General features: G+C 39.5%; 1 protein-coding gene across 2 annotated transcripts in view; it reads left to right on the plus strand.

The window, feature by feature from the left end:
- The window catches only part of LOC133463933 (regulating synaptic membrane exocytosis protein 1-like), a 169,118-nt gene that overhangs the window by 37,283 nt on the left and 105,147 nt on the right, over positions 1-26,688 (plus strand). The window lies entirely within an intron of this gene.

The following is a 26,688-nucleotide window of genomic DNA, read 5'->3' on the forward strand; positions in this document are numbered from 1 at the left end:
AAAAAAGAAAATCAATCCCTTTCCCATATTAATACTTGTATGGGAAAGGGATTTATTTTCTTTTTCTTTATTTTGTTTTATCCACTTCTTTTGCACTTTTTTTTACAATGCACTTTAATGCACTAAATACATTTTTTTGTTTTCAAGGCCTATGTTACAGTTTTTCAGCAGTCAATTATAGGCCTAATGTAAGCTCAAAGATGGTAAAAACATTTATTTTGCTAATTTATTTAGTTTTTTATTTAAGTTTTAAGTTAAGTTTGGAATACTTAAAAATGCGGGGAAATTAAAAAAATGTTCAGTTGTTCATGTTCAATAAATATGTCTACCTTGCAATTTTGTAAAAGATTTTTTTCTTTGAAAAGCATGACTAAAGCACATCTATTTGATTTATGCAATGGTGAAAAAATTGGCAAAATAAATGAAAAACTGTGAAGAACCATGTTCGGTATGTTATTCGGTAATCGGCCAAGTAGTTATTATTATTTTCGGTTTCGGTTTCGCCCACAAATTTTCATTTCAGTGCATCACTATGACAGAGTACACTTTCTATACTTTTTATCGTTGTAAGGATCCTAAATGGTGAGGGGGTTCTGGCTGCAGACGGGAGTGACCTCCCCTCATGGCAGACTGCAACATTAACTAAATGGATGGTTGCCGGCTGCAGTACGTTTACGTGCGCAGTAGTATATAAGAAAGGAGATTGGTTTTCTGTTTTCTGTGGAAAGACCAAAGATGTACAAAAATGGAGCAAACTGCCACAGCTTATTATTCATATTTCCCCCTAAGCTGCCGAGCCATACCCAACCACTTCAAATAATGAGTTTCCATTCACAGCATTGTTCACCGGTACAGAACATACCGATCCAATTGCAACAGCACGGGCCTGAGCTTTTTTTCTGACGACTCAGGAGCTTATGAGAGCAAAACAACGATGATGATTGGAACATTTCTAGGTATGTTCTTTATCTCCTCGCAGAGTATCCCAGAATGCATTTCACATCAACAAGCAGAAGTAATAGAGGGAGAGAAAGGAATAAAACATAAAGTTATACATTGGTTGTTTTTTAACAGAATGTAGTTTTAAGATGTCTAAGTGTGAGAATATAGTTGTTATTCTTACGTATTTCTGGTAAAGTTATTGAGATTGGACATTTTTTTAAATTTCCTCCAGCATTTTTTGAGTTAATAAAAAAAAAAATCCTTCACTTAATTTATCTATAATACGGCTAGTGTACAAAAGCGTGTAATCCATTTAAAAAAAACCTGCAGTATATAATGTAACGGTTATGAACAGTTTACTGAGAACAGTCCATGGTCCATGCTCACTCAGATTGATGTTTAGAGTGTTCTATATATGCACAATGAATCTGAGCTGGGATGTTATCGGCACACTGCTGCTCCAATGGCAGGAAGACTGACACGCATCCTTGCATCTTCACATCCTCCCAAGTACGTTCTCCTGAGTTATACTTGCCAATTACAAACTAGCCAAGACCATAAGTGCAGACTTGGCGCACTTGGAGTTAAGTAGCAGCCCCAGGTGGTCAGAGTAGTTATTGCTAAACAGCATGGTTCGGAAAGACCCCTTTAAAGTGGGATTGGACGAACATAATGCTATTTTACAACATTGCATAATCCAGTGTTACAAATGTACAGGACTGTCTCAGAAAATTAGAATATTGTGATAACGTCCTTTATTTTCTGTAATGCAAAAATGTCATACATTCTGGATTCATTCCAAATCAACTGAAATATTGCAAGCTTTTTATTATTTTAATATTGCTGATCATGGTTTACAGCTTAAGAAAACTCAAATATCCTATCTCAAAAAATTTGAATATTCTGGGAATCTTAATCTTAAACTGTAAGCCATAATCAGCAATATTAAAATAATAAAAGGCTTGCAATATTTCAGTTGATTTGTAATGAATCCAGAATGTAGGACATTTTTATTTTTTTTAATTGCATTACAGAAAATAAAGAACTTTATCACAATATTCTAATTTTCTGAGACAGTCCTGTATATTCATTAGGGTTCTGTATTTTTAGCTATAACATGATTAAAGATTTGACATTCAAAACACATTTGGATCACCCCAAAAGAGTATTCATCCATCCATCCATCCATCCATCCATCCATCCATCCATCCATCCATCCATCCATCCATCCATCCATCCATCCATCCATCCATCCATCCATCCATCCATCCATCCATCCATCCATCCATCCATCCATCCATCCATCCATCCATCCATCCATCCATCCATCCATCCATCCATTGGGAGGTCACCAGTCCAACGCGGGGCAGAGGATGTAAGGATGTAAGTCTGTGGAGATAAAGCAGCCTCTCAAGTTTGTTTTTGCTACTTAGAAATTCACTGGGGGTTTGGTAAAGTGGTAGCTAACTGGTTGCATTTCCTGCTAAATTCCATGTCCTGTGTTTCCAACAGAACCAGATAACACTTGTGGTGATCTGATTGCATTAGAAGCAACACTTCTCTTCCATGTGCGTCAGCCGCTTTGCTGCTCCTCGTTCTCTCAAACACTCACCAAACAGACTGCAGGGAAGTCAACCACAACATCTTGGAGGATGCATTAGCCGCACCGATCCCTACGCGTGGGCCTGCAGCAGCGAGCAGCGGTTTGAGAGTCTGTCATGCTCAGAGAGTGGCTATACTTTAGTAGAAAGGTTGACTTGTGCTTTTAAAAAATGTTACAAATAGCCTGGATCTTGCTATGGAGATTCCAAGTGGGCAACAGTGTAACACAACAAGTATTCCTCCTCTGAATATGTCTTACATAGAACAGTGTTAAACTGGATCTGAGTTAGCCTCATGCTGAGTTGCCTGGGGACCTGGGGCCTCATTTATAAAGCTTGCTTGCGCACAAAACAGGGCTTGAAAGATGCGCAAGCCACCTTCTACGCAAAGGTTGGGAGCGTATCCCTACGTCAACCCTGACCCTCCCGCACGAACATTCTGAAGATATGGGGAACTGGCGACGCAGGCGGTGAGGTGGTGAAATGAAGCCAGATTCATGTCATACTTTTAATGTCATCACATATCAGACTTATAATATAATAGCGCTGATCGTGTCCCTCAGTGATTGAAGCTCAGCGTCAGGCAGGACTCTGCTGCTGCAGCCGCGGTGCTGGACATGCCGGGAACCTCCTCGATACCAACCGCCACAACTGGAGAGTGACTTAGGACAGAACAAATGAGTGCTGGGCCACTCTACGGAGCCCCTAAAGGGACACAGATTTAAAAAAAATATATAATGAGTTTTACGCGCGCGTGAAACCTTTACGCGCGCGCGTAAACCTAAATTATGGTTCCGCGTTAAAACGACGCAGAGCCTACGCCTTAGGGTACGCGGCGACGCGCACCTACGCCGTAGGTTCTGCGTTGGTGTAACGCGGAACCATAAATCAGCCTTAAAGGTTTCATGCACGCGTGTAAAACTCATTATATATATAATAAAAATCCTTGTCCCTTTAGGGGCTCCGTACCTCTTGGCCTCCACCTAAAAATCACACCACTTCTTTTTTTTTCTGCGCCATCTGTCCGTGGCACTCACAGCGTTTAGCGCAGCAACGACGTGCTACCACTCACTCACTTTATTTTATACTATTTATATACTATTTATACTTTTACTGTGACCACCAAATAATGTGGTTTTCCTGTCCTCCACCTCATCCACAACATCTCGATCTCAGTCTCCGTGAAATTTAGTGGCACGGTGGCTCGACACGTCTCATTCATCCTGACGGCAGACACAGACTGCAGGAAGCCGCTGCGCATGCTCAGCTGGCTCATTTATATGCAAATACAGTCATCATGTAGTTTGCATTGACCATTTATGGTAAAAAGTGGGTGTGTAGAGGGCGGGATATGAGGCGAATTCACCTGCGCAACCTTCTAGCTTGACTGTGATTTATAAAGCGAACATTGCGTGAAAGTGTGCGTGCACACGGTTTTATAGATCCGGATTTTTTTGTGCGCACGCCATTTTCGGCTTTTGGGTTTACGTGCACTTTTAGTATGGATCCTCCACACTCTTTTATAAATGAGGCCCCTGGGCCTTTATGAGAGACCTGACAAAATAAATGAGATAGAAATGGACACACCTGGTTCAAAACCTGGTTGAAACATAGACTGCATAAAGAGAACTGGACAAATCCTTGTGTGATGCCACCTGTAGATTTATGAAGAATGATTTCGAAGCCCAGCTGATTTATTGGCAAGTCCCACCCCCCTTGGTTACTGTTGCTAACTCAGACAATCTATCTATAGGCGCATTTCCACTAGCAAGAGTTGTGGGTAGATTTTCCAGGCATGGATCGTAGGCGCATGTCTCTATTCTATTACCAGTAACGGCTCTGCTAAAGTGGCCATCAGGAACCTTTCTGGGGTAGAAAACGTTCCTGTAGTAGGAGAGGTGCTAGGGTTGGCCTACAGGACCTTCCTGGTGGGGGGTCTCTGCTGATCGCCATTTCTAAATTACCTTCAGCACGTTCTCGTGAACTTAAATCATGAGAACAGAACTCATTTGAACCAGAACCATTTTGCTGTGAATTTGATGAAGATGGAGATTACAAAAAAAATGACAGGCCTTGTTGGCGTATAACGCCAATGTAGAGGTCCGGCAGGGGGTTTTCTTTCAATTTCAATTGCTACTACTGCGGTGTATGATGAAAAGCAAACGAAAACACAACTAGCATTCCTTGTTTACGTGTTTCTTTTTCTTTCCTCCATTGTTGCATTCTTCTTTTTGCTGCAAATTACCGCCACCTTGTGGTCAACTGTGTTATTTCTTTCAGTCAACGACTCTTGTGGCACTACAGTGTGAAGGGGCTGAGGAGGTTAGAGGTCGGGTGGGTTTACCCTGAATCCCAGCACCTGAAACCCACCTAATATCTGTGAGAAAATGTTGTTGCAAAAGGTTTTAGACACATTTTGAACACAAATTGACTACCTGTTGTTTAGGAGCATTCAAACAGGATTTAACCCTTGTGTTGTCTTCATGTCAAGGAAGGAGGAAGGGAAGAAGGGAGTAAAGAAGGAAGGAAGAGAGAAAAGAAGGAAGGAAGGAAGGTAGAAAAGAAGGAAGGAAGGAAAGAAGGAAGAAAGGAAAGAAGGGAGGAAAGAAGGAAGGAATGGAAAAAAAGGAAGGAAGGGAGGAAAGAAGGAAGGAAAGAAAGAAGGGAGGAAAGAAGGAAGGAAAGAAAGAAGGGAAGAAAGAAGGAAGGAAGGGAGGAAAGAAGGAAGGAAGGGAAAAAAGAAGGAAGGAAGGAAAGGAGAACACAAGGAAAGAATGTACGAGGGGATAAAAGAAGGAAGGAAGGAAGGAAGGAAAGAAGGAAGGAAGGAAGGAAAGAAGGAAGGAAGGGAAAAAAGAAGGAAGGAAGGGAGAAAAGAGGAAGGGAGAAGGAGGGAGAGAGCAGGAGGAAAGAAGGGACAGGAGAATTAGGTCATTTTTACCCAAAGACAGTAGCCTACAAGGGTTAAAGCCAATAGATTCAATTCAATTCAATTTTATTTATATAGCGGAAAAACTCCCCTTTAGGAAGGAAGAAACGTTGAGCAGGACCTGGCTCACGTGAAAATCCTCCCTTGTGAAATGGGTCTGGTACCCCCCCTCCACTCAGACATTTTCATCATTGTGGAAGTCACGTGGCGATAGGAGCGTCTAAGACAGGGGTGGGCAAACTTTTTGACTCACGGGCCACAATGCGTTCTAACATTTGACAAAGGAGCATTTGGATGGAGTGTTTGGGCTGGATATAATAAAGCATTGCATGTAGTGTGAGCGAACCTCATAGCACAGTAATGACACGCAAATAAATGTACAACCCGATTTATTAACAGATTTGCACTGAAGATTGTCTTTCAAATGTGCAAAATAGCCCTTATTAGTTAATAATTTTGTCTCAAGGAATATGCAAGATATGGCGTTTACACACTATTTTGCACAATACTGGAAGGACGAAAATGCAAATAGCTTAAAATAGCATAGTGTACACATTTGGAGATTACTTCTGCTTTTAATATGTTTCAATCAAAGGTACAAAGTTAAAGAAATCAACATTTATTAAAAAATGAATGGAATCACTTTCAACATTCAAAATATATCATTACTCAGCGAAATACTCAAGCTGAATAATATTTAATTGTGTTAAACCCCGCAAAATCATGGATGGATTATCCTGACCGCGCTCTCTCTGAGTCACTCTCCTGCGCAATTTTTTACAGAAGGGCTCGAATGGCGACATGAAACTAAATGAAACACAAGCCACTCCAACAACGGTCAATGTGTTTGAGTGCGCATGCTCCATCTATTGGTAAAATGTGGGCATTGCAGGGAAAAGTGGAAAATGAACAAGGTTTTTATTATAATTTGGACGAGTCCGGCGGGCCGGATTAAAAGGCATAACGGGCCGTGTGTGGCCCGGGGGCCGTAGTTTAACCCTGTCTGGTCTAAGAGCTGCTATTCAAAACAACCAAGATGACTGCAGAGTTGCTAACGACTCCTTGTATCGACGAAACCGCCAAGAGTCATTGGTCGGTGTTCCTCCTCCACAGTGCAGCATGTTGCTGATGCTGTTCTGTTTTACACCACCGGCTCCATTCACACAGCAATTTCTTTCCACTTCTGCAGCCTTCTTTTTTCTTTTTACACCCTGCTGAGCTGTATGTGTGTGAATGGTACAAGGTGGAACCGCTAACGTTGTGTTCCGGGCCCGCACCACCTCTGAGAGGTAGTAACAGGGCGTAAAGTGGTTGACACGAGCGCTGTGTGAACTGGCATTCCAAAAAGGCCTGACAGGGTTGTGAAGACGGCTGCAAACTATGTGCAGAACATGAAATCAAGATGGCGAGGATGGCGAAACACAGCCCAGCGGCCACCTGACAGCTGCTTCCTCATCTACACTCATACAAATACTGTGCTTGATCTACTTAAAAAAAATAAGTCAACTTTTTGCATGAGATTATGTAGATCTAGAAAGACTAGTCTTTGTTTAAACTGCTTAATTTTTTGTAAGTACAGTCAACTTAATTGTGTTAAATTCACTTTATTTACCAAAATTAAGTTGACTTTACTTGCAAAGGAATTTTGTACATACTAAAAAATAAGTAGTTTATACAAAGACTAGTCTTTTTTGATTTACATAAAAAACTTGTGCGAAAAAGTTGCCTTAATTTTTTTAATATTTTTAATATATTTTTATATATTAATGATAATTTTTTACTGTAGTGTTCTACTTAAACAAATAAAGCATGTTTCATCTAAACTAGGACTGGGGATCGATTCAAATATCAAGAATCGATTCGATTCCGATTCTTAAGATTCAGAACTGTTAATAAAACAGCTGTTGCATGAATTATATGACTGTGTAGTTATGCAACATATGAATACTAGTATTATATTGAGATTCAACAGCAAGTATTGGCAGCTAATGATGCTGTAAGGACCAATCAGCTCCCAGAATGCTGATAGAACTGCTTTCAGAAACATCGTGTGTCAGAATTATCAGATCCAGGGAAGAAACAGAGGATGAAAGAAATCGCTTTTATTTTTTCCCCATTTATGAGAATTTGGTTTTTAACATTTATGCAAATGTAACCCCAAGACAGTATATAAAGCAAAGAAGTAGACAATTTATGCAATTATAACTGAAAACTTTAATGTTTTGATACCTTTAAACATATTTAAAGGCAAAAACATGGGACCAGTTATTCTCGTGTCCAACAAAATATTCCTTTTTTGGGCATAAACAAAATAGTACCAAAAGTTGTAATGTAATGATTAAAAAATATATATATATATATATCTATATATATATATATATATATATATATATTTTTTTTTTTTTTTAAATCGATCTTTAGACATATGAATCAATTTTTAGGAATTAATATGAGAATCGATTTAAAATCGGAGAACCGACCTTTTCAACACAGGCCTAGTCTAAACGTTGGTCAATCTGCCCAATAGATTAAAATTGTTAAAGGAAAAGTAAATACAACGAGATCATTGCTTGTTGTTTGTGTGTAAATGAAAAGATTGCCTGGGATTACATAAATACTGCTTGTTAAGGAAAAAATGCACAGTCTTGTTTTTTGAACAAATGCAGATTAAGTTAAAAACTAGATGTATTCATGTGAAGCAACAAACTTCATTTTTAATTGTTAATATCACAGATTTAAATATGTTATATTTACATGCGCTTAGATGTATTTTTTTCAGTGTACGGCAACAAGGCAAGCACCAACAGCAATAGGAAAAGTGAAGCCAGAGCAGCTGTTTCTGTTTCTGTCCCACAGGAACAGCCAGGTAGAAACTTCAGTTTCTATTTGCATTTGTCATGTTTTATTTATTTCTGACTGAATACAGCAGCCAGTAACCAGAGACATTAGAGACTTTTTGCTGACTGTAGATCTTGAAGTGAGGGAAAGGGACTGTCGTTAGATGATGGGGGGCTGTAATGCTTTTATGAAAGCTCACAGCTGAGGGAATATTGTTACTTCCTGTAATCAGTGTGAATGCACAGCTGGAGAGCGGAGGCGGAATGAGGAAGCGATCCCCGGTACGTCTTCATAGCACCATCGCTGTGTGGAAGTGGCTTCTGATTGGTCGTAAGCCTCTCCAATGGTGTCCAGATGGGGTTTCCTTTGCTTTTGTTGGTACTACTTCCTGGAAATCAATGATGAATCCAGAGGAATCTGACTGATTCTGTGTAACGAAGAAGAAAAGATTTCAGGATGGGTGGAAATACCTCTGAATTTTTTCTAAATGATTGTTTTTCATTTTCATTTAATTCTTTATTTCATTCAAAAAATAAAACAAACAATTCAATACAAATACAAATACAAATGTTCATAAATTGTGAATGAAAAGCGAGCAGAAAGAAGAAGAATCTTATCTAATCTGCCAATTTTTCCAAGAAATAAATTCACAAATAACATAAATTAAAAATAAAAAAACTAAGTAAATAAAAAACTAAAATAAAATAAAATTACCACCGTCTATGGGTATGTCAATCAAACTTAACTAATATATTTCATTATAGGCTTTAATTGTTCTTTTGAATACAATGTTTCATTTTGGATTCTTTGTTTTCTTTATTCAGATTGTTCCATAAACTGATTCCTTTCACAGAAACACAACGTTCCATCAATTTAGTCCTGAATCTTGGTTTTTTTTAAATATCTGTTCCTTTTAAGTTATACTTGCTTTCTCTTTTTTCAAATCTGAATGTTGATTGGTAAAGAAGATACAAGCCATTAGATTATTTCATCAGCTATCACTACAAAGTTTCTATATACAAACACATTCCACTTTTCATTCTCTTCACTGACTCCTCAGTATTCTCTGACTAATCATTCCAAAAGCTAATGCTGAGGTACAGTAGCCCTGCCCACACATTCATATGCGTTTGTGAGGAGTTTTATCTCCCAGACAAAGGTGATGGACAGCAGAAAAGGAAAGCCGAAGTAAAGAGTTCTGGAAATAATTAAGGAACTCAATGAACCCAATCAGAGAATGACATTGAGGAAGGAGGGAAATGAGATGTAGTACGGATGAGCGAGTGCACTGAGCCCTCTCTCTGCATTTAATACCGACTACTGCTCCATCCAGCCAACATGGATTTATTAAACCTAATACCAGTAGAAGCTATTTTGGATTAAAGCCATGGAACAGCTACAGTAACCCCTCTGAAATACTAAATGTCAATAATCAAAAACTAAACAACCTCTTTCATTTATTAATTCAAGGAACATCCCCAGATTCAGTTCAGTGTCAAGGCTTCCCGGGAGAATTCAGTGTAATAACCAGTACTGGAGTTGAGGGGGATGAATAAAAACGGTCCAAATCCTCCCCCCTGTAAAACTGCCATCCCTCCTTTCCATCCCTTATGTCATTTCATCAATGAATGTGGTTTTACTGCTATTTCAACATTTAGAGTCATCACCAGAAAAATAACTTATTTTACAATTTTCACCTGTTTCAAGTACATTTTCACTGGAAATAAGTAGGAAAATCTGCCAGTGGGACAAGATTTATCTTCTCATTACAAGCAAAAAAATCTTGTTCCACTGGCAGATTTTTCTACTTATTTCAAGTGAAAATCTACTTGAAACAGGTGAAAATTGTTGTTTTTTCCATTGATGAGTCTTGATTTAAGTGTAATGAGATTCTTTTACTAAAATGAGACATTTTAACTAGAAATAAGACAAATATTCTTGTTAAGATTGTGAGTTTTTGCAGTGATCCATTTTACTTATCCTGTGAAGGACAGAATCATATTGATAAGTTCAGAAAAGTGTTTTTTATTGTTGTGTTTTGATGTATTTTACGACGGAGTATTAAGGCCAAACTAAGACAAAACAAAAATGGAAATTACGTGAATAAAGTCGTAAAATTACGAGAATAAAGTCATAGCCTAATGTTACAAGAATAAAGTCGTAATATTACGACTTTATTCTCGCAACAATATGACTTTATTCTTGTAATTTTACGACTTTATTCTCATAATATTACGACTATATTCTCGCAACATTAGGCCATGACTTTATTCTCGTAATTTTATGACTTTATTTTCATAATATTACGACTTTATTCTCGTAATATTACGACTTTATTCTCATAATATTACGACTTTATTCTCGCAACATTAGGCCATGACTTTATTCTCGTAATTTTACGACTTTATTCTCGTAATTTCCAATTTTTTTTTTTGTCTTAGTTTGGCCCTAATACTCCGTCGTAGTATTAGATGTAAGCCCAGTGGATATTTAAAGCTTACAGAAGGCTGCATTTAACTGCTGCTATGTCATTCCTGCAGTATTTCTGCAGGTGTTTTGGTCACTGCTATTATTTGTAATATATTATATTATTTGTAATCAGCACAAATTATCTGTCCCCATATGATAAAATCCACCATCCCCCCTGATTTCTTTTTACAACTCGAGTACTGGTAATAATTAACAACAAACATGGAACATGTGAGAATAGTTCCGCCTATTTATCCCCGTCTTACTGGTTTGAGCGGAGGTAAACTGGGAGCTGGGAGCATCAGGAAGTGAGCCCCGTGGTGCAGCAGCGGGTCACCTCCTGGTGACATTATTGCTCCCAGGAAGTGACTGAGTGTGTACTCACGCGGGTGTGTGTTGAGTTGTGTGTCTGTGTGCGTGTGTGTAAGGCCAGGTGTTAACATTTACGCAGCCAGCTTGAGTTTCACCCGCCGCGTCCTTGGAGTCTGTGAAAGGTGTATTTAGAGGGGCAGGGTTGGTCTCCAACACCCAGTGGAACCATGAGAAACTGGAGCAAACAGTCCGATGTTGGACTCCACTTTCGGTGGCCTCTGCCGCTGGGACTTGCACTTTTTATTGGCTGAGCTGATGGGGGAGGAGGCTGCAGCGCTGACCCCCACTTTGTAAGTAATGTGATGCATGCAGCTTAGACGGTAGTGTGGCGTACGCTGGCTGTGCCACGCGCTCTCTTCTACTCTTCTAGTAGAAGACTCTTCTCTTCTACTGCATTTTTAATATATAATATATAAAGGGAACTAAACTAAATCTTCTAATTCTTTATTTGTTCCCATTTTGTTCCCAGAGCCATAAAACAACATTGTTTTGTCAGTTCAGCCTCATTCCCACTTTTTTTTTTTTACCGTCTACCATTTACCATCTATCTCTAAATGTAGATGTATACCTTTTCTTTTTAGTAGGGCACTAAATGCACTTGTAAAAAAGCCTGTAATAGTTATATCTGCCAATGTGCAGTTTGTCTAACCAATTATTCCTACATATGTTGGATCTTTTTGAAATGTCACAATTCATATTCAAGTGGCTTTTTTGTTCTGCTACAAACTGTGCTGTTTTCTGTTTAAATTGTGTTTTTATATTTAGATTTTTGTACGGTGACCTTGAATGCCATATATATATATTTATTAAATTTTTTTTATATATATTTTTTTTCAATGTGAAGGGGAGGGAGGGTCGGGGTGGGGGTTGAGGAATGACATCCGCTGCTAGTCTAAAACGCGAAAAACACATGGAAACGCACAACGAGCACACAAGAGAACAGGCAGAGACACAAACAGCAACCATTCCAGGTCCCTGAGACTGAATCAAAGCTAGGCTACTGCGACCTCATCTCTCTTTACTTCCTCTTTTACTCCTTCATCTCTCCCTCCTATTTCCTCTCTTTTATCCTTTTCTTTCCCTGCATTTATCTCTCGTTTCTTCTTTTACTGGTCCTCCCTTCTGATACTCCATACCACCTCCTCCACCATTTACAAACCTCTCCTCTTTTCTCCTTCTCCCCCTAGAAGAGTATTAGGGCCATGCAGGAGAAAAAATACTGGAGAGGGGAAGATTTTTTTCTTATTGTGCACTTCAAGAAAAAAGTCGAAATGTCGGGAAAAAAGTCGAAATGTTGAGATTAATGTTGAAATACAATTTCAAGAATAAAGTCGGAATTTCGCCTTTTTTGTCAACATTTCAACTTTATTCATGCAATTTTTACTTTTTTCCCAACATTTCGACCTTTTTCTCGAAATTGTATTTCAACATTATTCTCAACATTTTCTTTTTTTTCGAAGTGCATAATGAAAAAAATCTTCCTCCTCTAAAATATTATTTTCATTTTTCTCCTGCTTGGCCCTGATACTCTTCCCTATCCCCCTTTGTCCCTTCATTTGATCTTTTCTTTTTTCCTCTTCTGTGTTTTTTCTCCTCTTTTCTGCAGTGTTTCACTTCTTCATGTCTTCATCTCTCCCTTTGACGGATCCTCCTCTTTCATATTTTGCTCTTCACACTCCTCTTCTCCTTTTGTATCCTTCCATCACCCTCTTGAATTTTTCTCTCTTCTATTTTGTCTCCTCCACCATCTCATTTAAAAGCTTACATTATTGTCTTTTTTCTTCATTTCCTCTCCGTAGCTTAGTTCATCATAGCCTCTACTGTTACATCTCCCAATCTCATTTCTTCTCTTCCCCTTTCTTCATTTTTTTTCTCGGTGTATTCATTTCTCTGGTTACTTTCCCTTTTTTTCTAATTTCCTTGTCACCTTGTTTTTATCAACGCTCCTCTAGTCTCTTTGTCTTCCTTTTACTCTTTTTTTTAATAAATTCTTCTTTTATTTTTTCCACAGCTACACATTCCTTCTCCTTTCTCCACTCTTCTCGTGTTCTGCTTTTCCCATCCCTCCTCTTTTTCACTGCTCCGTCCGCTGATTTTTTTTCCCTTTTCATGCAACATAGTTATTGGAATGAATCATATAAATCAGTTTATTCTTACTTACTAACTTATATTGTACAGAAATACAAAATTATTTGACTAGTTATTAAAGTCCTCCCTGTTTTTATACTTTTTTGTAACGGAAGCATATTAAAAATCCTACAAGATAACCTTTTTCTATTTGCCATCACCTGTATAACAAAAATGAAGCCAAATAAAACAAAATAATATTGGAAATGCAGGCTTTTGCAGGATTTAGGCCACGTTTACACATAGCCGGATATTTACAAAAATTGATATTTCCTCCTATACGTTTTGAAAAATACCATAATTTACAGGAACCTGCATAAATACGCTGTTAAGGTACAGGGGGCAGTGTAACAAGAAGATAAAGTCATGCTAGCCAATCAGAATCCTGGAAAAAAACATCAACAAATGACACAGTAACTTCCACTTACTTCCAAGATGAACGAGAGTCTTTGGTTTGGAGTGACAGAGAAGTGGAGTTACTTTTAAGTGTGACTTTAGAATATAAAACAGGTCAAATACAAGAAAATATTGACGGTGGCCCAATTAATTGTAAACACAGGTCGTACACATGACGCTGGTGACGTTTCTGTCTCATAATGTGACGTTCTGAAGCCTAAATGTCCGTTTCCCTCCGTTTACAAGCAAACGTGAAAATCTCCACTTTAGCCGGAGTTTTCAGAAATGATGGTTTTTGGTGACTTTGAGCTTCGTTTTCGTGTAAACGAAAAGCCAAAACGCATGAAAACACCACCGTTTTTGCTACGTGTAAACAGAGGCTTAAGAGGATGAGGAACCCGGTGGAACCAGGTGCATCATCATCAACCTTTCATGAATCAATCAGCAGCAGGTGTGCAGACTTCTATAAAGGCAGACTTTATATATTTTATATATTTAGATAACGATAAAAATGACAATAAAAAAAATACCAATTCAACTCCATCTTTTTAACTATAAATTTATCACCACATTCAGTCTTTGGAGCCAAAACACTGCTCTAAAAGATACCAAATACTACTAAACTACACCAATTACATTGAATTGATGAAAACCAATTAAATGAGTTACACCTGTTACTGCAAAACTGGAATGACTCAAGCTCCTCGCTCTCAGATTTGCCATGTTTGTTACACAAAAACATCATTAATGGGAATTTATCGTTTTTACCGTGAGATGACAAATTCTTACCGTGGGGAATTTTTTTGACGGTTTATCGTGAGCGGTAGAATATCGCCCATTCCTATTGTTAACCCAATGTCAAAAGGGAAAAACATAAGCAAAGGTAGTAGAGAAACAGCTGTTGTTGCACATCAGCCTGAAGAGGCTTAGAAAACCATCTCCAAACACTTTGGAGTATAACTTTCTACAGTGGATTATTCACGAGTGGGAAAACATTAAAGACAGTTGACAAGAGTGGACAAACTAGCAAATTTACCCAAAGCTCAGGCCCTGCATACTCAGGGAAATACAAAATAAAAAAAAGATAGCAAAGAGAAAGAAAAGGAAAGGAAAAGGAAAAGGAAGGAAGGAAGGGAGACAAGAGAAAGGAAGGAAGGAAGGAAGGAAGGAAGGAAGGAAGGAAGGAAGGAAGGAAGGAAGGAAGGAAGGAAGGAAGGAAGGAAGGAAGGAAGGGAGGGAGGGAGGGAGGGAGGGGAAGGAAGTAAGGAAGGAAAGAAGGGAGGGGAAGGAAGGAAGGAAGGGAGAAAAGAGGAAGGATGGAAGAAAGGAAGGAAGGAAGGAAAAAAGGAAGGAGGAAGGGAGGAAGAAAAGAGGAAGGAAGGAAGGAAGAGGAAGGAAGGAAGGAAGGAAGGAAGGAAGGAAGGAAGCAAGAAAGGAAGGAGGAAGAAAAGAGGAAGGAAGGAAGGAAGGAAGAGGAAGGAAGGAAGGAAGGAAGGAAGGAAGGGGGGAAGGAAGGAAGGAAGGAAGGAAGGAAGGAAGGAAGGAAGGAAGGAAGGGAGGGGAAGGAAGTAAGGAAGGAAGGAAGGGAGGGGAAGGAAGGAAGGAAGGAAGGAAGGAAGGGAGAAAAGAGGAAGGATGGAAGAAAGGAAGGAAGGAAGGAAAAAAGGAAGGAGGAAGGGAGGAAGAAAAGAGGAAGGAAGGAAGGAAGAGGAAGGAAGGAAGGAGGAAGGGAGGAAGAAAAGAGGAAGGAAGGAAGGAAGGAAGAGGAAGGAAGGAAGGAAGGAAGGAAGGAAGGAAGGAAGGAAGGAAGGAAGGAAGGAAGGAAGGAAGGAAGGAAGGAAGAAAAGAGGATGGAGGAAGGAAGGAAGGAACGAAGGGAAGAAAAGAGGAAGGGAAGAAGGAAGGAGAGAGCAGGAGGAAAGAAGGAAGGAACGAAGGAAGGGAGAAAAGAGGAAGGAGGAAGGAAGGAAGGAAGGAAGGAAGGAAGGAAGGAAGGAAGGGAGAAAAGAGGAAGGAGGGAGGAAGGAAGGAAGGAAGGAAGGAAGGGAGAAAAGAGGAAGGAGGGAGGAAGGAAGGAGAAAAGAGGAAGGAGGGAGGAAAGAAGGAAGGAAGGAAGGAAGGAGGAAGGAAGGAGAGAGCAGGAGGAAAGAAGGACAGGAGAATTAGGTCATTTTGACCCAAAGACAGTAAGGGTTAAGGACTACTTCTCGGATCCTTTAGGCTTGCTATGACATGTTGTATGTTAAAATCCTACAACAGCACAATTTGAAGAACTTAATCCAAAGAACCAAATCTCAGATGCCACGCAATGAACATTTGAAACCCCACTGAATTTCAACATGACATGTCCAAGTTCATGATGGCACTTTCAGAACAAGTCTGGCTTATCTGGAAGCATTATCATGAAAAGGAAATTCTCTCTAAAAAGAACAACGGAACTGCCTCTTAACAAGCCATAAGACTTCCTGTGTACAGATGGGTCCAATGAGGAGTTGTTTGACCTCAATGTCCAGTGCCAGCAAGAGCAGCTGAAACACCTCATACATGCTTGTCAGACACGGGGGGTTGCAGTCATTGAGTCCAACATGATTATTCTAAAGGGAGTTCTCAACCTGAAGGAAATGCTCTACTGGACTTAAAGCTGATGTTGATGCCCCAAAATCTGAATGAACTGAAGCAATGTCGTAAAAGATGAAACCAAGCGAGAGACGGAGAGTCAACTTAAGTTATTGGTGCTGAATGTGCTGAACTACAAGTCATTGAAGTTAGGGGAACTTTTCCACTAGTACTTACTCAGCCCGACTCGACTCAACTCGCCTTGGTTTTGCGCTTTTCCACTAGGGGTCTAATGTGCCGAGTAGATACTTTTTCTGTATCTATTCTGCTGAGGTTCTAAGCTGCTGAGTCGGCTGTATCTGACATCATCACACTACAGGCCACCGATTGGTCGGGGGGTTGGAGTCAGACGTCTGAGTCAGGAGGTGGAAATCAGAGAAAGAGACTCTGACGGATTCTTGTTCATTTTATTCAACGGGCAATGGCAGCACAAAAGTTTGGTGATCCAACTCTGAGGTGCAGATGTTCATAAACCTGGCGGCTGAGGAGAGAATTAAAAAGGGATCTAGACGGGCGATAAGGAACGACCAGATCCACCAGGAGCTCTGTCTCTTCATAGCTGCTCACGACTCCAGCTGACTTTTCAGCAGCGCAGAGACAAACTAAAACAAATTAAAAAGTGTTGCCGCTAGAAGCTTCTCTTACTCTCATTTTTTAACTTGATATCAAACACAAGCCACAGATCCAGCAGCACATCTATCATCTCCTCCAGGTTCTACATCTTTAGTGTTATTGTCTTCTTCGTTTAGATACACAATCAAATACGTCACAGCAGCTTCACTCCGACCTCCTACTTCTGCTCCAGATGCTGAATTGTTATGGAAAAGAAACCAGGCCGAGCTGAGTTGAGCCGAGTAGGAACTAGTGGAAAAGTACCATTAGTCTTCTTCCTTGGTTAGCAAACATGAATACCACCACGCTACAACCATGGATCTATAATATTAACTGGATACAGTGCCCAAAATGGCCGCCCATTCATTTCAATGCATTCTGCTCAGCCAGCGCATGTGCCGAAAAAATCTCGGACTTCCTGGTTTACTTCCGTGTACACGGGCCCATAGAGCATGCGCAGTTGAGTCACCTCCCATGATGCTCTGGGGCCTCCCATCATGCCCCGGGGCAACATCAATGGCACCGACACGGCCGTGACGTCACGCCCAGAAAAAGACTTTTCTTTGACTTTTCTGGCCGTTATAAAACATTTTTGACGGATATAAAGTCCATGACTTAAAAATATAGAATACAAAGATTAGTAATTGCCGGTGATTACAGCTGGAGGTTCCTGTGAACAGTTTTAGAGGCTTCTCTTTTACTATTGCGGTCTATGGGAAAAAAGCTTTTTGGGCCCCATGGGATTTTTTGTTGCAGTACCGCGGCTGGCCACTGGGAAAAATCGGCGTGCCTGCTGAGTGCGAGACTCGGGGGCTGGCTACAACCCACCTTCTTTACCTTTGTATTTTACTTTCTTCTGTGAGTTAAGCCAATTTTTTTCCCAGATGCTGCAATTGGTGGCATCTGAAAATAACAACACATTTTAATGCCAGGTGTGAACACATGCATGAAGGGTTGGGCGCACCAAAGGGTTGAAGAGTAAGGGAACATATTCTTTAGTCCTTTTAGTTTAGATACACAATCAAATACGTCACAGCAGCTTCGCTCCAACCTCCTACTTCTGCTCCAGGTGCTGATTGTTATGGAAAAGACCGAGTTGAGATGAGTAGAGCCGAGTAGGAACTAGTGGAAAAGCGCTTTTAGTGTTGGCCACATTATCATTATTATTATCATTTTTTTAGCTTCATTTGTGTTAAATAAATGACTGTACGCTGCTGCTTTTTATCTGAGGTTGTAATTGCCTAATACACAGACCTGCTATGATCAGATGGTTTTCTAATGTTCTTGCATACACACAAAACTAAACATTAAAACGCATTAAAAGAGGGAGCGCTAACTCTTGCATGGCTGTATATCAAATTTGAATTTGGCCCAAAATGTTATAAGCTGAAGGATCATTTCGTCATATTGCTTGTAATGCTTTCCCCAAGTATCTGTCCCGTCTCTCATTTCCTCTATCCTCCCATCTATTTCCTGCTGGCTTTCCTCCCCATTCTCCTCCAGTCTGGAGTATCTTCTCCTCTTTTCCTTCTTCTGTCTTTCCTACTTTCCATTCATCTTCACATATTCTTGTCCTCGTTTACTCTGCTCTGATCTAACATCTCCTCCTTCTGATGGTACGCTCCATCTATCTTTTCCAATCATTCAGTCACCTTTTATATCACAGTCATTTCCTTTTTCTCTTGGTTTGTTTATGTGCAGCCCTCTGTAAGCACACGTGTCACTTCCTCCTGAACTTTTCATCCTCAGACCATCAGCTTCTTTTTCTTCTTTGGTCTGTTTCCACTCTTCTTGCTTTCTCCTCAATCTCCACAGTGTGAAATCCAATTAATCAGCATACTGTAATGCCAGATAAAACCAATACTCTTCTCCGCTCTTTCTCATATCGATTTAAGGAGTTTCTTGTGTTGGCTAAGCAGTCTGAAACAATAGCACATGCACAAAGTTGTTTGCACCGAAACACTAAAGCGGTTCTGGGAACAGGATATTGACTGAACTTAGATCAGGAACTGTCCGCTGGTTTCACTTTCCCTTTTCTCACTTTATCATTTATATTTAAGACGGGTGGTCTTTTCTTGTTGTGGTTGTATGTCGATACCCTTTCATTCTGTGGTTTGCTGTTATTCAGTCCATGCTAGGCTGAAACTAACCAGAGCCCAAGACTTACTGTTCATGAAGTCGTGTTTTTATACCACATTTCTTTAACAGAGCTGTGCAACATGGATCTATTATTATATCTACAGGACTGTCTCAGAAAATTAGAATATTGTGATAAAGTCCTTTATTTTCTGTAATGCAAAAATGTCATACATTCTGGATTCATTACAAATCAACTGAAATATTGCAAGCCTTTTATTATTTTAATATTGCTGATCATGGCTTACAGTTTAAGAAAACTCAAATATCCTATCTCAAAAAATTAGAATATTCTGGGAATCTTAATCTTAAACTGTAAGCCATAATCAGCAATATTAAAATAATAAAAGGCTTGCAATATTTCAGTTATTTGTAATGAATCCAGAATGTATGACATTTTTGTTTTTTTAATTGCATTACAGAAAATAAAGAACTTTATCACAATATTCTTATTTTCTGAGAGAGTTCTGTATGTGATAAAGAAAATCATTAGTCTAATCATGGGAAAGACAGTAATTATTAGTTGGTCTGCATCTTTGTTTTAGACTAAGGGTGCTTTCAGACCTGTGGCTCGTTTGTTTTGTTCCGATTCAGGGGCTAAATCGATAGTTGTTTCGTTTTTTCGTTAGTGGCGTTTGTGTTCACAAGGCAACCGTCTGTAGCGGTTCAAAGCTGTTAACAAATGCCATGAACCAACTGTTCTCTCATTGGTCAGAAATGAACGCGGAATGAGTTTACTCTTCCTACCCCGGGAAAAACAACAACTATGGAGCATCGTAAGCGAGTGTTGCTAGTTTGTTTCTGTGTGTTTCTGTGGTTAATCGGTTTTCTGTGTGGATTATGTTCTCACTGCAAACGAACCGCTCCAGGTCTGGAATGGAAGTGAGCCGAAACCACCTCTCCTAGGAGATCTGGGCTCGCTTGTTTTGTCCCACATCCGAGCGTGATTGCTGTGTTCACATGTACCAAACGAACTGATCTTTAGGGGAAAACGCTCCCTGTTTCGGAACAACTGCTCCAAACGGGACAGATGTGAAAGCACCCTAAGTTATCAGAAACTACAAGCAGGACTGGGCGATTTGGTCTTCAGTTGATATTGCAATAGTTTCAGACGATATCACAACACATGATATATCGTATTGACAGAATGTCAGATTGGTTCATCTGGAAAAGTTGGGTCCTTCTATATTTATATCTAGAGTTTTGAACAACCGTGGCAGTAACCTGAAGGTTCCTGCCACAATTGGAGCTTTAATCATAACAGTTCCAGCTGGTATGAGCAAGGCAGAAAGATGTCGAGCATCCCGGACGAAGGGCTGTTAGCGTGCAATGAGTGAAGAAACAAATTAGAGGAGGGTTTGATGCTAACCTTAGGATGAGGATGATAAAGGTCACAGATCATCAAACAACTCCCATTCGACCACAAAATAGGATGTTGCACAATGTAATACACAGATTTTCTGACTTAAAGGACGTTTGGGCTCTGGCAGAACTGGTTTTGATGTTGTTTCAGAGGCTACTCTGGAACACGCTAGAGCAAACGTCAAACCCACCTGTTTCTCCAAGCTTTTAACATCAGTAGTGACAGTGTTTTATGACCATCATGTTGTTTTTCTGTACTTGTATCTCTGTATGTTCTTGTTTTATTATATTTTTACAATTATTGTATTGTTTTTATTCTTTGTGAAGCACCTTGTGACATCCCCTTGTCTGTGAAAGGTGCTATAGAAATAAACTTTACTTACTTACTTACTTACTTACTTACTTACTTACTTACTTACTTACTTACTTACTTACTTACTTACTTACTTACTTACTTACTTACTTACTTACTTACTTACTTACTTACTTACTTACTTACTTACTTACACTGCAAAAACTCAAAATCTTACCAGGAATATTTGTCTTATTTCTAGTTAAAATGTCTAATTTTTAAGTCAAAAAGAGTCATTACCAGAAAAATAACTTGTTATTTGACAATTTTCACCTGATTTATCTTCTCATTACAAGAAAAAACTTGTTCCACTGGCAGATTTTTCTACTTATTTTAAGTGAAAATCTACTTGAAACAGGTGATGAGTCTTGTTTTAAGTGTAATGAGATTTTTTTTTGACTACAAATGAGACATTTTAACTAGAAAAAAGACACATATTCTTGTTAAGATTTTGAGTTTTGCAGTGTACTGACTTACTGACTTACTGACTACTCAGGAGCAAACTTGGACAGATTTGATCAGAATGACTAATACAATTAATTTGCATCATAGGCTAAGCTCTACTAAAATAAAAGGACTACCTGTGATTGCTATGTGGTCGGTGTTCCAGCACGGTTTGTTCTGCAGATGTATCATAGTCCTGCGCAGTACGAGGAAAGAGAGGCTTCAAAACCAGTCTCCAGACCACCGATGAGTGAAGTCACAAGGGGCTCGTCCAGCTCTACATGCCAACGGGGCAGGACATCTGTGAATCTGTCCACCTTTAAAGAGTTGTGTGTAGTGGGTTAGTAGAAGAACTATAATGTTTAAAAACAGACCACTTCTGAAATAAAGGGCTGTCCATCACTTGAGCCACTTCTCAGTTGAATCACTAAGAGCGTAATGATCCATCAGTCCTTATCAATACATCCATTTAATGATGAACAATCCATTTCATCAATACCTGTTACAAAGCTGCCTTTTGTAGTTTATTTTCATTAGAGAAGCAGATCATTTTTTATTTATCTCAATGAGTTTTTCTAAAGTATTTGTCCCATCGTTGCACACAGACATTTTACTTTGGTACACTTATACACACACCACCTGGTTCAAACATGGCATGTAGTCACAAAAAAGAATAAAACTATAAATAAACAAAGCAGACACCAATTTTACATTCATTTTACTGAGAAAAGACAAAATACTTCTTATCACACAGAAGCTGCTTGACCCGGTGTTAGGAGACAAGCTGCCGTCTTTTCATCACTCGTCATCAACTTATGGAAATACCTGACTCCACAGAAGAGTCCACACAAGTTTGACAGCAGATGATCCTTTCAAAAGAATAATTTACTGTGAAAGTAGAAAAAACCTAAAAATGATGCTTCTGTTTTTTAAATGCACATTTGAAGTCAAAGTTTTTGGAGATTTATTTCCAAACCAAAGCTTTTCTCTTTATAGCGGTATGTTTTGAAACTCATTCTGTACAACTCAGGAAGGTGGGACATCACCGGAACTATCATTGACTATGTTTACATGCAGTCAAAATTCGGGTTATTGCTAATATTAATATTACTGAAACATTCGGAATATTCCGTTTCCATGGTAATTAATCATTCGGGATATCTGGATCAAACCAGCGACGCGCGGAGAACATCATGACACAATTCCCGTCATTTCCACTTCTTCTTCCTGTATCCAAATTCAAAACAAATGCTGCTTCGCGCAACTTTTCTCTCACCTTCTTGTAAATCTTCTATCCCGGTACTTTCTACCGTCTACAAATGCAGAAATGTTCATATCCTTCATTACATTTATGAAGTGATTAGTCTCCTCCTGGTCCTCCTTGCGTTTCTTCATGTTTATTTGACAATTTTCACCTGTTTCAAGTAGATTTTCACTTAAAATAAGTAGAAAAATCTACCAATGGAACAAGATTTTTTTGCTTGTAATGAGAAGATAAATCTTGTCCCACTGGCAGATTTTTTTCTACTTATTTCAAGTGAAAATTTAATTGAAACAGGTGAAAATTGTCAAATAACAAGTTTTTTTTCTGGGGATGACTCTTGTTTTAAGTGTAATGATATTTTTTTGCCTAAAAATGAGACATTTTAACTAGAAATAAGACAAATATTCCTGGTAAGATTTTGAGTTTTTGCAGTGTGCAAACTGCTGATTGCTTTGGTAAGCTTGGTAGCATGATATGTTTATTGTATGTATATTTATAGATTATAAATATATTTACATATATTTACAGCATGTAGAGGTTTATTAGTGTAGAAGGATCTCCTGTAGCGGATTGTGCTGCAGAGGATCTGAAGAACCTCTGAACGAAGACATTGCTGAATCCCTGTGTTGTGATGAGGATAATCAGTGTTGTCCATGATCTTCTTCTGTTTATCAAGTATTTATTCTTTGAATTCAGCTCCAGATGCTCCAGAACAGTCCCCAGAAACTCTCCTGATATGGTACAAAAACATCCATTCCCCACAGAGTCATGGGTATGAAATCAGCCAAGTGAGACCAAGGCGGTTTTTTTTAAGCAGGCTGTAAATATATTTATTTCTGCTCTAAAGTTGGACATTTTGACATGCGAGTCAGTGGAGATTGACTGGCTTTCGCAGCCGGCCTCTATCGGTCAGTGGAGGAGCTGCAACGAGTTGTGTGGTGGAGCTGAGCTGGTGCTGATTCTCACCTCTACTACTGCTATAATTACAGTACATCAAAAAGTACAGACTAAATGCCATTTTTTTGGTCAAAGGAATTAAAGCATCACAAAATACTTTATTTCATGTTAAAATACCTTTGACAACAAAATGATCTGCATCCACACATTGATTTAACCCTTGTGCTGTCTTTGGGTCAAGGGAGGGTGAAGGGAGAAAATAAGGAATGAAGGAAAGGAGAAAAGATGGAAGGAAGGAAAGAAGGAAGTAAGGAAGAAAGGAGAAAAGAAGGAAAGAAGGAAGGAAGTAGGAAAGGAGAAAAGAAGGAAAGAAGGAAGGAAGTAGGAAAGGGAGTAATGAAGGGAGAAAAGATGGAAGGGAGGAAAGATGGAAGGAATGGAGAAAGGAGAAAAGAAGGAAAGAAGGAAGGAAGTAGGAAAGGGAGTAAGGAAGGGAGAAAAGATTGAAGGGAGGAAAGAAGGGAGAAAAGATGGAAGGAAGGGAGAAAGGAAGGAAAGAATGGAGGGAAGAAGGAAGGAATGGAGAAAATGAGGAAAGAAGGAAAGAAAAGCAAAGAAGGTAATAAAGGAACGAATGACGGAAGGGAGGTAGGAAGAAAAAGGAGTAAAGGAGGGTAAAAAAGGAGGAAAAGAGGGAAGGAAGGAGGAAGGAGAGAGCATGGCAGGAGGAAAGAAGGATAGAAGAATTGGGTCATTTTGACCCAAAGACAGCACAAGGGTTAATGATCACCCATGCAACACCATTGATGCAAAATTTAAAATACCTATCAGAATACAATCCTCTTCAATTAATGTCATTAACTGGCCTTTTTTTTATCCATTTTTGTAAAAATGTTTGGATCATATCAAATCAAAACCGCACCATAACGGACTTTGTGATACTGGCCAACATTGAATCGTCTTTATCCAGTTTATCAATGTGATACTGTATTATTTACACTGCTCCTGTGTATCACATATGGCGTTATGTCAACGATGAAATAAACACGCAGAGCTGGAGTGGACATGGTGATCATGAGACTCAAGAAAGTAATGATGGGAGAGGAACATGAGAGCGTGACCCAAGATGAGTAATCCTAAACTGTTGTAAAAACAACTTATAATGCTGTAGTAGGACTAAAGAATATGTTCCCTTACTCTTCAACCCTTTGGTGCGCCCAACGCTTCATGCATGTGTTCACCCCTGGCATTAAAATGTGTTGTTATTTTCAGATGCCACCAATTGCATTCCAATCTGGAAAAAAATATGCTTAACTCACAGAAGAAAATAAAATACAAAGTTAAAGAAGGTGTGTTGTAGGGTGGTGGCATTCATGTTTGCTAACCAAGGAAGAAGACTAATGGTACTTTTCCACTAGTACCTACTCGGCTCGACTCAGCTCAACTCGGCCTGGTTTCTTTTCCATAACAATTCAGCACCTGGATCAGAAGTAGGAGGTTGGAGTGAAGCTGCTGTGACGTATTTGATTGTTTGATCTAAGAGATCTCTGAGAAGACAACAACACTAAAGATGTAGAACCTGGAGGAGATGATAGATGTGCTGCTGGGTCTGTGGCTTGTGTTTGATATCAAGTTAAAAAATGAGAGAGAGAAGCTTTAGTTTGTCTCAGTGCTGCTGAAAAGTCAGCTGGAGCCGTGAGCAGCTATGAAGAGACAGAGCTCCTGGTAGATCTGGTCGTTCCTTATCTCCGTCTAGATCCCTTTTTAATTCTCTCCTCAGCACCAGGTTTATGAACATCTGCACCTCAGAGTTGGATCATGAAACAGACTTTTGCTGCCGTTGCCTGTTGAATAAAATGAACAAGAATCCGTCAGAGTCTCTTTCTCTGATTTCCTCCTCCTGATTCAGACGTCTGACTCCAACCCCCCGACCAATCGGTGGTCTGTAGTGTGATGATGTCAGATACAGCCGACTCAGCAGCCTAGAACCTCGGCAGAATAAATACAGAAAAAGTATCTACTCTGCACGTTAGACCCCTGGTGGAAAGAGCAAAACCAAGTGGAGGCGAGCCGAGCTAAGTAGGTACTAGTGGAAAAGCGCTAATAACAGAACTAGTTGCTGTGTTGCCACATATGAAGACTATGTAGAAAAATTTGTTTTTATCAGTACGTATTAGTACTGTTGCATACAGTTAATAAAAAGGCCCATGTCAGGGACTTCAGCTCTTATATACCTCAGTTTTCAGGACATCCAGCTGTCATTTTAAGAGGTAAACAAATGATTAAACAGTAAATGAAAGTTTTGAAAGAGGGGGCGTAGTAGGAGCTTCCATGTTTTGTTTTTTTTCCAAAAGGACTTTCTGCTCATGCAAGTATAATTTGCATGCAGATACCCTTAATTCCAGGAGGAAATCGGGTCCTCTAAACTCCAAGCGCAGATCAACCCAGCCATGCATCTATCCCCATGTGGGGTCAGCCCTGCACCCTCCAGACACGGAAACATCCCCCCCCTCCAGTGGTCTCTGATGTTTATGTTTACATGCAGTCAAAATTCGGGTTATTGCTAATATTCCGGTTAATGAAACATTGGGAATATTCCGTTTACATGGTAATTAATCATTTGGGATATCTGGATCAAACCAGCGACGCACGGAGAACGTGATGACGAAATTCCCATCATTTCTGCTTCTTCTTCCTGTATCCAAATTCAAAACAAATGCTGTTTCACGCAACTTTTCTCTCACCTTCTTGTAAATCTTCTATCCCGGTACTTTCTACCGTCTACAAATGCAGAAATGTTCATATCCTTCATTACATTTATGAAGTGATTAGTCTCCTCCTGGTCTTGCGTTTCTCCGTGTTTAGAAGAACTTCCTGGACTCAAAAGACCAGGATTCCTTGTGAACAGAGCATGTGCAGAAAACAAATTCCTGTTCCGTTTGATGGGGATATTCCGTTAGGTGTTTACATGACCCAATATTCAGGTTTCAAAAGGAGTAACCCAGGGCTCATATTCGGGTTTTTAAAAAGCTGAATATGAGCAAATTCTGGTTCTTCAAAGGGGTTATTGGTGTTTACATGGCCGTGCAAATTCGGGTTATTGCCAATATTTGGGTTTTAAAAGGGCATGGAAACGCAGTCTCTGTTGCCTTGGCATGTGATTGGCAGTAAGGTGTCTGATTGGTTGAAGCAGAGTGAGTGGGAGCAGTGGGAAGGGAGGCCAGGCACGGGCCTCACCAGAGCACACAGAAAGTAACGGATTTAAGCTGCTAAGCTAAAACACTTAAAATATACACCCACATCTCACGAAGGCAAAAACTCAGCAACCTAG

Source organism: Cololabis saira, chromosome 17, assembly GCF_033807715.1.
Source record: "Cololabis saira isolate AMF1-May2022 chromosome 17, fColSai1.1, whole genome shotgun sequence".
Lineage (NCBI taxonomy): Eukaryota > Metazoa > Chordata > Actinopteri > Beloniformes > Belonidae > Cololabis > Cololabis saira.